The sequence below is a fragment of the Notamacropus eugenii genome, chromosome 2, assembly GCF_028372415.1.
Source record: "Notamacropus eugenii isolate mMacEug1 chromosome 2, mMacEug1.pri_v2, whole genome shotgun sequence".
Taxonomy (NCBI): Eukaryota; Metazoa; Chordata; class Mammalia; order Diprotodontia; family Macropodidae; genus Notamacropus; species Notamacropus eugenii.
The window spans coordinates 188,572,097-188,585,540 of record NC_092873.1 but is presented as its reverse complement, the minus strand read 5'-3'; the positions used below and the strand labels follow the sequence as shown (position 1 = coordinate 188,585,540).

The 13,444-nt window shown below is 38.5% G+C and overlaps 1 long non-coding RNA gene across 1 annotated transcript; it reads right to left on the bottom strand.

The window, feature by feature from the left end:
• Positions 1-2,908: 2,908 nt before the first annotated feature.
• Positions 2,909-7,204, bottom strand: LOC140523773 (uncharacterized). Its single transcript, XR_011973466.1, has 5 exons — positions 7,096-7,204; positions 6,877-7,005; positions 6,299-6,377; positions 3,734-3,843; positions 2,909-2,983 (listed from the first exon to the last, which is right to left on the bottom strand). It is a non-coding gene; the product is annotated as an uncharacterized lncRNA (long non-coding RNA).
• Between the last annotated feature and the right edge of the window lie 6,240 nt (positions 7,205-13,444).

Genomic DNA, 13,444 nt, shown 5'->3' with positions numbered 1-13,444 from the left:
GTTTGGTAGCTCCCCACTCTTGGGGGGTGAGGTAGGAATAAGATGAATCAGCGAAGGAAAGGTCAGACAGGCAGAAAAAGGAGAAGAAAAGAACTATGTGATTGACTGAGTGAATGACCAATCTCTGACCAAACTGACCAACAGGTATTTAATAAATACTTAAAAATAGAAATGACCTTCACTGAAGCCCTATCCCAATGCCTCGCTTTTGGCATGAAGGAGACCCTAAGTTCTCAAAGGGTGTACCAGGGAATCACAAGCTCCAGTAGGTCCTACCAAACTAGAGATGTTTCAAAAATGAATACATTTCTGCAGATCAGCTTAGCTAAATTTGGAGAGGCTCACCACCATTGACCATAGGATGACAGGTTTTTCGGCCACAACTCTCAAAGACAACATACTAAAGTTATAGAAGGTTTGAGGTTTGTGTTAGTGGAGGAGAATAACCACACTGTTAAATGACAGATCTTCAATATGTAGAAATAGTGAGCTAGAATGACCATGCATGGGGAAGAATATAGCCCTTAAAATCCACAGTCATTCCCCCAGGCAATGGCATTAGTTGACCCAGGTTTCAGTTGAGCTCAAAGAGGATTGTAATTTGATATGATAGAACGTGCTACCTCTGGATGTTGTGCCCAGGAGTGTGGTACCAGGAAGACTGGTCTGAGCTAGTTTGGCTCCAGTACTTGCTTTGAAAATGTCTTGATGATATATACCTCACTTTTGGGCACAATAGAGTTCTCCTGCTTGCTGTCTCTGAGTGTATTTCACATCCCTCCTTAGTTCAGCTCATTTATCTTACTGAAATATGGTGACCACATTAAGATCCATGTCAGATTAATTTCTTGGGGAGAGACTCATTCAAATGCCCACCACCATAAGGCAAATGAACATTAATTCCACCCTTCCTTCCTACCTCTTAGAGGGCAATGTTGGAAGAAAAACAAATGAGGTGGCAAATTTATTTTAAAACTGTATCATCATTGAGATTGTTTCCTTCTTTTCCCCATGAAAGTCACTAAATAAATAAAGGGTAGCTCATCTTTTTAAAAAAAATGCAGCTGTCAGATTGATGCCAGTGGTTAAAGTATGAAATATGCGGTTGGTGCCTGGAGCACTTGCTAATTATCTTAGAGAAGGACTTTCTATCCATACTTCACACACATAAAATACTCTCAGTATTTTATTGAAAAGCTCCATTGTATCTGCATAGAAGGTTTTTAATGTTTAACCTAATTTTTAAAGAGACCAAGTGAAAATCTACAAAAGGACTGATGAGTCCACATTGTCAGGAAAATCCTTCCTTGGTTGGTATGATCTTTTAGATGACTAACAGTTTGCATTTGTTCTTTTGTAGTCTTGGAATTTTTAATAGATTGAGCACTTTGCGTCAATCAATCCATCAATGAGCATTTATTAAGCACCTACTAGATATGGAGTCTTAAGCTTTGTGGCCTCTACATACATTATCTCATTCAGACTTCATTACTACCCTGTGAGAAACACAGTCCTCAGATTATTTTCCCCAGTTTACACATGAGGAAATTGAGGCAGAGATGCTAATGACTTGTCCAAGTTCACATAGCTAATAAGTGGTAGAACTGGGCTCAAATCCAGGTTGCTTGGCTGCAAGTCCAGTACAAAGTGGTGTACAGAAAAATGTGTCTGGCTAGAACATCCTAGGAGAAGATGTTCAGGGCAGTGCAAATGGAGTCAGAGGACCTGGGTTCAATTCCCAGCTCTGTCATTTACCAGCTGTGTGACCTTGGGCAAATCAATTTCTCTGGGCCTCAGTTTCCTCACCTGTAAAATTAGGGGACTGGAGTAAGAGGCTTCTGAAGTCTCTTCCAGCTCTAAAGCTATGATCTGTCAACTGGACTCAGGTCATATTTATTAAATGGGTGACAGTAATCATATGACTGACTTCCATACTCAGCACTCCAAAGTCTCACCTTCTTTGTTCCCCAGTAAGTGAGATCACTCAAGTGACTACAGGCAAGTCACTTAAACTTTTTGTGCCTCAGTGAAACAATCCATGTAAACCCTTTGCAGACATTAACATGCTTCATAAATATCAGTTATTATTATTGATAGTGGAAAAATTCTCCTTGGGGGGGTATATATGTTTGAATGTGTGTGTGTGTGTGAGTCCTTGCTATTCAAAATGGTATACTTTGAAGCAAGATTTTATGTATTGCTTGTAAAATCATCATTGTTTCCATCATTTTATTTTTATTGAGCATCTGTGTGTATGAGCCATTGATCTAAGAACTATGCAGAATTAAACACACACACACATATACAACCCTTGACCTTCAATATCTAGCATTCTTGAAAACCTAAAACTGATACATGTAATATAATACACATAGACATATATGTATGTGTACCTATACAGATATATACATACATGCACACACACTCAAACATGCATGTATGAGCATGTTCCAGTATGAAAAGGTGAAAACTCTGGAACTTAAGAACCTGATACTTTGACCAGTGCTTAACATAGTGCCTGATACCTTATAATACATATGAAGTAGGCACTTAATAAAAGTGAACTGAATTGAACTGAATTACTACCCATTCAGGGTAATAACTGTCCATTGAAGCCAACCAGATCTGTTAACCATGAGACATTTGTCTGAATGGTATCTTCTAAAAATTGTATGCTTTGTTGTTATTGACCACATCGACTGTACCTGAAAAGAGTTTTTGAAGAAATACAGGAAACATGGGCTCCTCTGCAGGTTTAAATTTTTTCTTTTTTTAAATAGTGAAGTAATCTTACCAGTGTAACCTTTTCTCCAACTTGTCTACCTCATGTTCTCTATCAAAAGTGGATCTAAGGCTATGGGCACAATTTAATGGAGGTGCAAAATTTTAATACTGATTTGTGTTTTGGTTTTTTTTTTTTTGGTAAATGCACATATTTTTAATTGCAGAAAATTCTTCTCTCTCAAAGTTGCATGTATTGTGACTGGGAAGAAAAGAAGGGAAAAGGAATTTATTAAGAACCTACTGTGTTCAGGCACTGTACTAAGCACTTTATAGATATTGTCTCATTTGAACAACAAGGGTTCCAAAATGCTGGTGAAAACACAAAAGACTTTGTTTTCAGACTTTGCCTAGGCTGTCTACATGCTGAGGTCTATCTATCTCTGCTCCACCTCACCAAGAAATTTAGCAGTTGTTAAAGTCTTCTTCCCACCTACACCAAGATGAACTGGGTGCTCATTTGCCTTCCCCAAGTCAGTTCTTTTCTATGGTAGGAGAACATTCAGTATGGTGCAAGGAAAAAATCTCTGATCTGGCAACAGAGGATCTGAGATGAAATTCCAGACTCTGCCACTTAGGTTACTTAGGTCTCTTATGTGACCTTGGGCAGGTCAGTTCCTTATCTGTAAAATGAAAGAATGGAACTAGATGACCTCTAAGATCTCTTTCAGCTCAGATCTACCATCCTCTGAGTCTCTCCAGACCACTATTTATCATCCTGCTTCTAACAATTCAGGGCGTCCCCAAAATCTTGGTGAAATTTTAAGCTATTAATAACTACTTGATTATTAATGGTGTTATTTTTACTGAGTATACCATTAGAGTTACTTTATTCAGCCTGAGAATATGTCATTATTATAGAAGTGGTTCCGAGCTTTTGTTTCTTTTGGCAAATTTCAGCTAATATTTCTAAAGCAATAAATAGAGTCAAGGGAAAATGCAAGTCTCTTACCTTATGGTATAGTGGATGGATTGATTGGAGTTTGGAAAATTGGAGTATAAATTTGGTTTTGAAAAAATGACCTTAGGCAAGTCACTGAACATCCCAGCTTGATTCAGTATCTATAAAAATAAGCATAATAATGACAGTTATTTCCTAGGGTTGTTTTAAATGGGTAATGATCATCTCTATGTCAATAACTCCAAAGTGTCTCTCTCTCTCTCTCTCTCTCTCTCTCTCTCTCTCTCTCTCTCTCTCTCTCTCTTTCTCTCTTTCTCTCTCTCTGCCTATCTATAGATAGATAGATCTTTTGTGTGTGTTAAGTTTGAGTTATCCCTGGGACAACTAGTTTGATATGTCCAATAGACAATTGGTGATGAAAGTCTGATGCTCAGAGCAGGGATTGGGGCTAGATATAGTTATATTTTGTGTTGTTCAGTTGTTTCAATCATGCCTGAGAGAAGATAGATATTTCTCTATACAAATCTCTCTCTATAGATCTTTATGTATAAATATAGATACATATTGAGGCTGGATATATATATATGTATCTATAGATATATAGAGGCTATATAGAGATAGATACATAGATATATGTGTAAATATAAAGATATATATAGATATGTATGAAAATACAGATATAGCTTAAGACAGAGAGGTAGCTATTGAGAGAGAAAGATTATATAGAGAGATCTATCTCTATCTCTGTCTCTGTCTATCTAGCAGCAGTATCTGCTCTGAACATCAAACCTTCATCACCAATTGCCTATTGAAAGTGTCAAACAGGCTGTCTCAGAGAGATCTCAAACTCGACATGTACAAAACAGAACTCATTTTCTCTCTCCCACAACCACTCCACTTCCAAACTTTCTCTTGAAGGCAGATACCTTTCCTCTCCTAATCTTCCAGATTGGTAATCTTCACATTATTCTCAACTTCTCATCCTCCCTTATCCAGTAAATTGCCAATCTTGCCATTTTTACCTACATTTCTGCCATTTCAACCCTACAACATCTCTGACATCTGACCATTTTTCTTCCCTCACACAAACACCACCTTAGCTTAGACCTTTTGTCTAGATTGTTGTAATAGACTCCTAATAGGTTTCCCTGCCTCAAGTTTTCCCCCACTTTAGATCATTCTCTATATTGCTGCCAAAATTATGTTCCTTAAGCACAGATCTGATCATGTTATTCCCTTAGTCGCTAGACTCCAGTGTTTCCTGTTAACTCAGGAATCAAATTAATACCCCTGTATTAAAGCCCTTCTCAGTCTTGCTGCAACCTAACTTCCCAGCATCATTGTAAATTATTTTCCTTCCTACACTCAATCATCCAGTCAAATTGACCTTGCTGTTCCTCACACATAACACATTTCCTCTCTCTTGCACCTTTGCATTGATAAGTCCCCATGCCTAGAATGCACTCTCTCCTGTCTTATATCTCAGAAAATCCTTTTTTTCCTTAAAGACATAGTTCCAATTACTACATGCTACCATCTTTCCTGAGTCCTCAAGTACCAGTGGTCTCCCACTCAAACTACCTTGTATTTAATCTTTTTTCTTTGTATTTATTATCTTTGTATTTATCCTGTATGTACTTATATAGCAACTAGTGGCTGAATGGATAGAGAACTGGGCCTGGAGTCAGGAAGACCTGAGTTCAAATGTGGCTTCAGACACTTACTAGCAATGTGACCCTGGGCAAGTCACTTAACCTGTTTGCCTCAGTTTCCTCATCTGTCAGATGAGCTGGAGAAGAAAATGGCAAACCATTTCAGTATCTTTCCCAAGAAAACCCTAAACAGGGTCATAAAAAGTCGTACTCAACTGAACCACAGCCACAACTCATACAGCTACTTAGTGTCTCTCTCCTTAGAGTATAAGCTCAGTGCAAATAAGGATTGTTTTATTCATTGTATTTGTGACCCAGTTCCTAGCACATAGTTGGTGCTTGATAAATACTTGCTAATTGATTAAAATTATGTGAAGCACTTTGCAAACCTTAAAGTACAATGAAAATATTTTGATAATGAGATATAATTATTATATCACAAATATTTTATAATATATAATTATATGTGAAAGGCTGCCCAGTTTTCAGTTAAAATCCTAACTCTGAAAAAAGCAGAGCAGGTTTCTGTTTAATCTGGCATTACAAGAAACCTGACCCTCCTATTAAAGAAATTCTATTTTAAAAAAACAAAACATTGCTTCATTATTTGAGAACATTGTGCAGTCTTTCATTTCTTTCCCCCTTCTGGACAGAAGGAGGCAGTCTTCAAACTTTAATATTTTAGATCAGACTCCAGGTATGATGGGTCACTTGGATTTTTCTCCTCTTGGATTCAGCCCAACATACTGTAAATAATTCAGCCTGACAAGATTTTTCCTTTCCGTTTGCCTTATTACTAACCTTTCTCTGTCCCGTTCCTCCCCACCCCCCTTTTCCTCAAGCTTGGTTCCAGCAGCCACCCTTGCTTACATCATTCTGGTTGGATTTAAATAGCTATCTATGCCATGTTTCTCCTAGATACAAACCACCTGATTGGCCATTGCATCAGCTAGCCTCTACCTACCAAAAGGAAGAAATTCGTTCTTTTCACCCAATGGATGCAAGGGCTCCGATGTTGCTGGAGTCCAACGGCTTCTCTGTCACTAAGGGAGGGAAATACATAGAGGCATAAAAGGTCTGTCATGTGTATGGTAATATTTGCACGCCCGGGCAGTGAATTATTTTATGCTAATCTTGCTAGGTTTTTGGCACCAACTGAAAAGATAGTAGAAATTCTTTGTTCTTTCCTTTTCACTTCCCAAGACTCTTATAAAACTGAACCCAGGAACTCCGAAGGAAGAAAATAAAAGATTTATAGTAAATCTGTTGAAACTGCAGCCTTTCCCTTTCATTTTTAAGGATACTGCAGCTACATCCTTGGGGCAGTGAAATGTTGCATAAAGATCAAACTGAGTTTAACTCCACTGTGCTCCTTCAACAAGGGTTTTTAATTATTTGGGTCCATTTTTTTTTTTTGATGGATGCCTTGTGGGTTAAACAGTTTGCTAAGACAGATTCATTTTCAAAAGGAAATCTCTAGCAAAGAAAATGGCAATGAGGAAAAATGACTGGCAAGAAGAGGAAAGAGGAAAATGAACATACTCATTAACCCATTGGAATCACAGCATCCCAGGATTTTAATTAAGTAAATTTGACAGCATTGGAGAGTCATCTCAACATGTAACAGGAGGGAAGTTGCTACAGGGCTGTTGTCGGGATGTCTTTCAGTATCTAGAGGAAAAGGTGAAACCCATATATTAGCTACCTGCAAAGACCCAGGGTGCAGTAGTGGAGGAAAGGAGAAAACAGGAGTGGCCTTACCATTTCCTGTCGGAAAGAATTAGCCTCAAAATGATGTTTTCCATTGAAAGCCTTGGAAAGAAGCTGCCTGTAGTTTGCTTCTTTCTCAAAAACTGCTTTACAAAGGCATTCCTCTAAAAATAAATTCAAGAAATAAGTGCAAATGAGAAAGCACATTTTTTTAATGAAATTTCCTTTAAAATCTAATGCACATGGCGTCAGTGATAAGGAGGACTGATCACAGTAGAGAACAGCCCAGGCATTGTCAGCCTGGGAACTTAAAAACATCTCCTGCCATGGCCCACAGACCTGTCTTTCATGACTACCGTGGCCCTCCCAGAGACACTCAGTCATACTAGAGAACTGTACTCCTTACCTCATAGGGTTGTTGGGAAAGAAGGTACTTTGCAAATGTTAAAGTGCTATAAAACTATAAGTTTTTAATTATCAAATAACATGTTTATGGGACAGGGGTAAAATAGATTCAGAATAGGGGAGAGGACACAAGATATATTTCACTTATAATCAGAGATACATTCAACTATATATAGGGCTTTGCATCTTCAAAACACAATTAGGAAATCTTGCTCCTGTCACAGATTGGTCTGGGGCATTTGGCCTTACCGATCTTGAGTGGCCTCTTAGGAACTCCAGGTTCCTCTTCAAACACAATCCAGGGGACCTTGTCCTTTATCCCAGAACTCTCTGTTTTCATTACTCTCTAAGCCTCCCTGATTTCTTCATTATAACTGTAATTATTGAGTTTCCTACATCCTTGGCTCTTCAGTCTCTTATAGCTCTGCACTTTGGAGTTCTCCTAATACCTAACCCTTTTGTAGCCTCTCTCCTTCCTGCCTTGGCCACTGTAATAAGATTCCCAATTCAGGAATCCACTCTCTTTTTCCCTTTTGCTTCACATTCTAGGCCATAAGAATAGTTCTCCCTCTCCCCCAGACCTATGATTTCATGTTCATTGGTTGTTAGTACTAATGCACCTTTTCTTTAACTTATAGCTTGGAACAGTAAGAGATTAAGTGGCTCACCCAGAATCACCTAGCTGTAGCCAGTATGAAGCAGAGGTAGGGGCTTAACCCCAGGCCTTCTTTGACTCTGAAGTCACCGTCCTACTCACTATACCATGCTGCCTGCCTCTCAAGAGTGCATGTCCTAGGATGTAATTACACAGGAAAAAAGAATATGCAAACTCAGAAATAATTTAGCATATTAAGGAGAGCAATATAGCAAAGTGAACTGTCCTCTAAGCCCAGAAGACTTTGACACATACTGGCTATGTGACCCTGGGTAAGTCACTTAATCTTTGAATGTTCTAGTTAGTCTCTTAAGACTAAAAGATACAGAGAAGGTACGAACCTGCTTTAGTAAAGTGAGTTACCTCACCTAGGAATCCCTATGCCAATGTGAAACCCAAGCCCCCCAAACTTACTGGTATGGGACTCTCTCCTCATTGGTGGAGATCAATGCCCTATACCTGTATGAGGGTAGGGTTGGCAAGGGTAGGAGAGAAGAGAGATCTGCTCTGTTTAGTCTCTTTATGTTCTTATGGCTTCCAGCTTCAAGGGAGAAAGAGTTCAATCCTGAGCTCTCTTCAGGTTGCAGAAGGGAGAGACTCTGGGAAGAAGCCAATGTGAAAAAAGCTGGCAGTCTCCATCATGTTCTTATCCCTAACTTGTTACACTAGAAACTTAAATGGATTTTCCTTTTTGTGTGAAATCTGGGTCCCTCTTTCTTGGTTGAACTGAAGCTACCTCACTCCCAGTGGAAGAACCTCTTCAGTCTTTATAATCTGTTATATTTTCTCCTGTGTATTCTTTTCCTGATTTCTGTTTCACTATAGACAAAAAATGAGTGTCTTTGCTATTTGCTATGTGTATGTTCGTTGTGGAATTGGCATGTTTATATAAAGTTTGGTGGCCTCCTTTGTCCTTTTAGAATAGTGATCAGGAGTTTAGCTTGAATGTTAAAGTTACTTCCTCTAGACTAATAATATTTAAGGGAACAGATAGATATAATGCTAGTTGGGTACCTCCTGTCTCTAAGCATGGAGGGGCCAGCTTGTGACTTCAACCTGCTGTTTTCCCTCCTGGTGAGAATTAGTTTGTCTTGAAAAAGGGTGGGAAGACTTTGGAACTCAAATTTTTTTTAATATCTAAATTTATTTATTTATTTTTAGTTTCAACATTCATTTCCACAAGATTTTGAGTTCCAAAATTTCTCCCCATCTTTCCTCTCCCCCCACACCAAGATGGCATCATTCTGATGATCCTTTCCCTCAGTCTACCCTCCCTTTTATCATCACTCCCTCTTATCCCCTTCCCCTTTACTTTCCTGAAGGGCAAGATAGATTTCTATATCCCATTGCCTATATATCTTATTTCCCAGTTGCATGTAAAAACAATTTTTAAACATTTGTTTTTAAAACTTTGAGTTCCAAATTCTCTTCCTTCTTTTCTACCCACCCACTCCCATTGAGAAGGCAAGCAATTCAATATAGGTTATACTTGTGTAGTTATGCAAATGCCTCCATAATAGTCAGGTTGTGAAAGACTATATTTCCCTCCATCCTATCCCACCCCCCAATTATTCTATTTTCTCCTTTGACCTTGTCCCTTTTCTAAAGTGTTTGCTTCTGACTACCCCCTCCCCAAATCTGTCCTCCCTTCTGTCATATTCCCTTTTTCTCTTCCCCCCTACTTTCCTGTAGGGTACAATACCCAATTGAGTGTGTATGTTATTTCCTCCTTAAGCCAAATCCCATGAGAGTAAGGTTCACTCATTCCTTCTTACCTCCCCCCTCTTTCCCTCCATTGTGAAACCTTTTTTTTTGCCTCTTATGTGAGATAATTTACCCCATCCTATGCCTCCCTTTCTCCTCCCAATATATTCCTTTCTCACCCCTTACTTTTATTTTTTAAATATCATCCCTTCATATTCAACTCACCCTGTGACCTCTGTCTATCTGTTTGTCTGTCTGTCTGTCTATCTATTTCCTCCAACTACCCTAATACTGAGAAAGATCTCATGAGTTACAAATATCCTCTTTCCATGTAGGAATGTAGACAGCTCAACTTTAATAAGTCTTATATGATTTCTCTTTCCTGTTTACCTTTTCATGCTTCTCTTGATTCTTGTATTTGAAAGTCATATTTTCCATTCAGCTTTGGTCTTTTCATCAAGAATGCTTGAAAGTCCTCTATTTAATTTTTTCCCTGAAGAATTATATTCAGTTTTGCTGGGTAGGTGATTCTTGGTTTTAATCCTAGCTCCTTTGACCTCTGGAATATCATATTCTAAGACCCTCAATCCCTTAATATAGAAGCTACTAGATCTTGTATTATCCTGATTATATTTCCACAATACTCAAATTGTTTCTTTCTGGCTGCTTGCAATATTTTCTCCTTGACCTGGGAACTCTGGAATTTGGCTACTGTATTCCTAGGAGTTTTCCTTTTAGTATCTCTTTCCAGAAGTGATTGGTGGATTCTTTCAATTTCTATTTTACTCTCTGGTCCTAGAATATCAGGAGAATTTTCCTCAATAATTTCTCAAAAGATGATGTCTAGACTTTTTTTATCATTGCTTTAAGGTAGCCCAATAATTTTAAAATTCTTTCCTGGATCTGTTTTCCAAGTCAATGGTTTTTCCAATGAGGCATTTCACACTATCCTCTATTTTTTCATCCTTTTGGTTTTGTTTTATAATTTCCTGATTTCTCATAGTCATCAGCTTCCATTTGTTCCATTCTAATTTTTAAGGAGTTATTTTCTTCAGTAAGCTTTTGGACCTCCTTTTCCATTTGGTCAATTCTGCTTTATAAGGCATTTTTCCCCTCATTGGCTTCTTGGACTTCTTTTGCCATTTGGGTTAATCTATTTTTTAAGGTGTCATTTTCTTCAGTATTTTTCTGGGTCTTCTCTAGCAAACTGTTGACTCATTTTTCATGATTTTCTTGCATCACTCTTATTTCTCTTCCCAATTTTTCCTCTACTTCTCTTACTTGATTTTCAAAATCCTTTTTGAGGTCTTTCATGGCCTGAGACCAATTCATATTCTTCTTGGAGACTTTTGATGTAGGAGTTTTGATTCTGCTGTCCTCCTCCGGAGGAGCTGTATGCCCTGATCTTCCTTGTCAGCAAAGTAAGATTCTATAGTTTGAGTTCTTTTATGATATTTACTCATCTTCCCAGGCAAACACTTGACTTTCTAACTCTTTGTCAAGGTAGGACTCTGCTTCCAGTGGGGGTGGGTGTATTGTCCCAGGCTTCAGGGATTTTGTATCGGCTGCTCGATCCCCCACCGTCTGTGGGCCCAGAGCTCTGGAAGCAGTCTCTAGTGCTGCCACCACCACCACCACCACCACCATTGCCACTGCCACCCTATTTTAGATTATGGAAATTAGAAATGTGAATGTGAAAACTTCCCAGGCTGAGTGGTACTTAAGCTTTCCAGAGTACTTTTTAATTAAAATCCCCAGGGCCTAACCTAGCTTTCATGAATATATATAACCCAAATATATAACCTATGATTTCTGTTTCCACAAAAAAGAGAATGGCATCTTCTTCATGCCCCTAGGCCAACTTATGGATCTTGCTCTATACTTTTCTACAGTCTCAGACTCACCTTCAGTCAAACAATTAGCCTCCTGATTGCATTCACAGTCCTACAAAATCTCTGGATTTCTAATTTTCCACTCTTTCCTCCTCAGTGAAGTGAGATAAGCATAGAATCACAGAATCACAATTTCAGAGCAAGAAGGGATCTTAGAAATCATGGAGTCCATAATTGTCCATTTTACTGATGAGAAAACTGAGACCTGCAACAGTTAATCAAGTTACAATGTTGGGATTCAAAGCTAGGTCCTCTGAACTCCAAATCCAGAGCATGGAACTCTGTCTCCTCTCAAGTAAATAGAGATAGGTAAAGACAGAGTTCTCAACATTTTGGAAAAAAAGGACTCCACGTGCCCAGAGAGCATGCAAAGACAAAGCCATTGGTCACAGCTTCCCACTGCCCAAAATGGCCTGTTCTGTTGATTATTTTTGCACTTCCAAATACTTCATAAATGAAATGCCTTGATTTATTGTGTTTTTCTATGTGAACCATCTGTTCTCCTGATTGCTCTGATGTTCTATCTTATTTCCTATCAACAAAGGGAAATAAATTAAAAGATCTAGGGACATTATCCCTCTAAACAACAAAGAAAGGTTTAAGGGTATCCTAAGATCAGTCTGGAAATAGGAATTTTAGGGATCTCCTTCCCCACCTAATTGAGAATGTCATTAATTCACCTATCGGTGAGGGGATGTCGTCTAAGAGCATGTGAAGACTTCCCCAGGCAGAATGAGAGGATGAGAACAACTTGTTCCAATGGCCACATAGGTGGCTAAAGCAGGCACTGTGGTGTGCTTAGAGTTTGGTCAGACATTGAAGACGCCAAGGCCATCCGTTGCATCTGAGGTCATCGCCACAGGACTTCCATAACTCTGGAAGAGACAGTGAGGCTAATGACTATGTGCAATCCTGCCTCACTTCAATCCAATTCATGCACAAGTCAAGACATCACCCCATGATGTCACTGGTGCGCTTCCAAACAAATGATGAACAAGGTCAATAAGATAGCAGAGAGTTTGCTAACACTTTCAAGTTTTCTGAAATAATTTCTTTCTAGACACTACAGCTCTTCAGTTAAAGCCACAACCTTGCAGGAGATGATGCTTACTTTTGTAAATATAAATAGTAAAGAAATAAATAGTGGAAGGAAATAAACCACATACAGTCTGCTTAGAGAAAGTTCAAAAGGCAATAACGAATATAAAAAAATGAGGATGAGAGACATATTTCTTAACAGAAATCTTTCTAAAAGCTCCTACATTTGAAGTAGGGAAAAGGGGAAGGGTGGTTACTTAGAGAAGAAGGGTCTATTTAATTTTCAATTAGCAAAAACAAGGAGGAAAGAGGCATTTTATACTTGTGTCCAAAATTTCTTTTCCTGTTAAGAATTAAACTGTAGAACAAACTTGACTGAACACTGACTTTTCCTCTGGAACTTAAGAACTAGAATCCCTACTTATCATAAGTGGTTCAAATTCCATGATATCGGCTTAATCAGTAGACTTTGGCCCCTTTTTAAACTCCTTAAGGAGTACCATGGCATGGTCAGAATGACGGGTGGAGAGAGTAAATTTGATAGGAGCAATATGAATCAGTCACAAAGGAAGGAAGAAGTTGATGAAATTAAAATGCTTACATTTGAGCTTTCCAAAATGTCATCATGCATCTGGTTATAACTGTCAGGTCATATATATGGCACACACTAGGCACTTAATGTTTGTTAACTGACTGTTAACTAAGA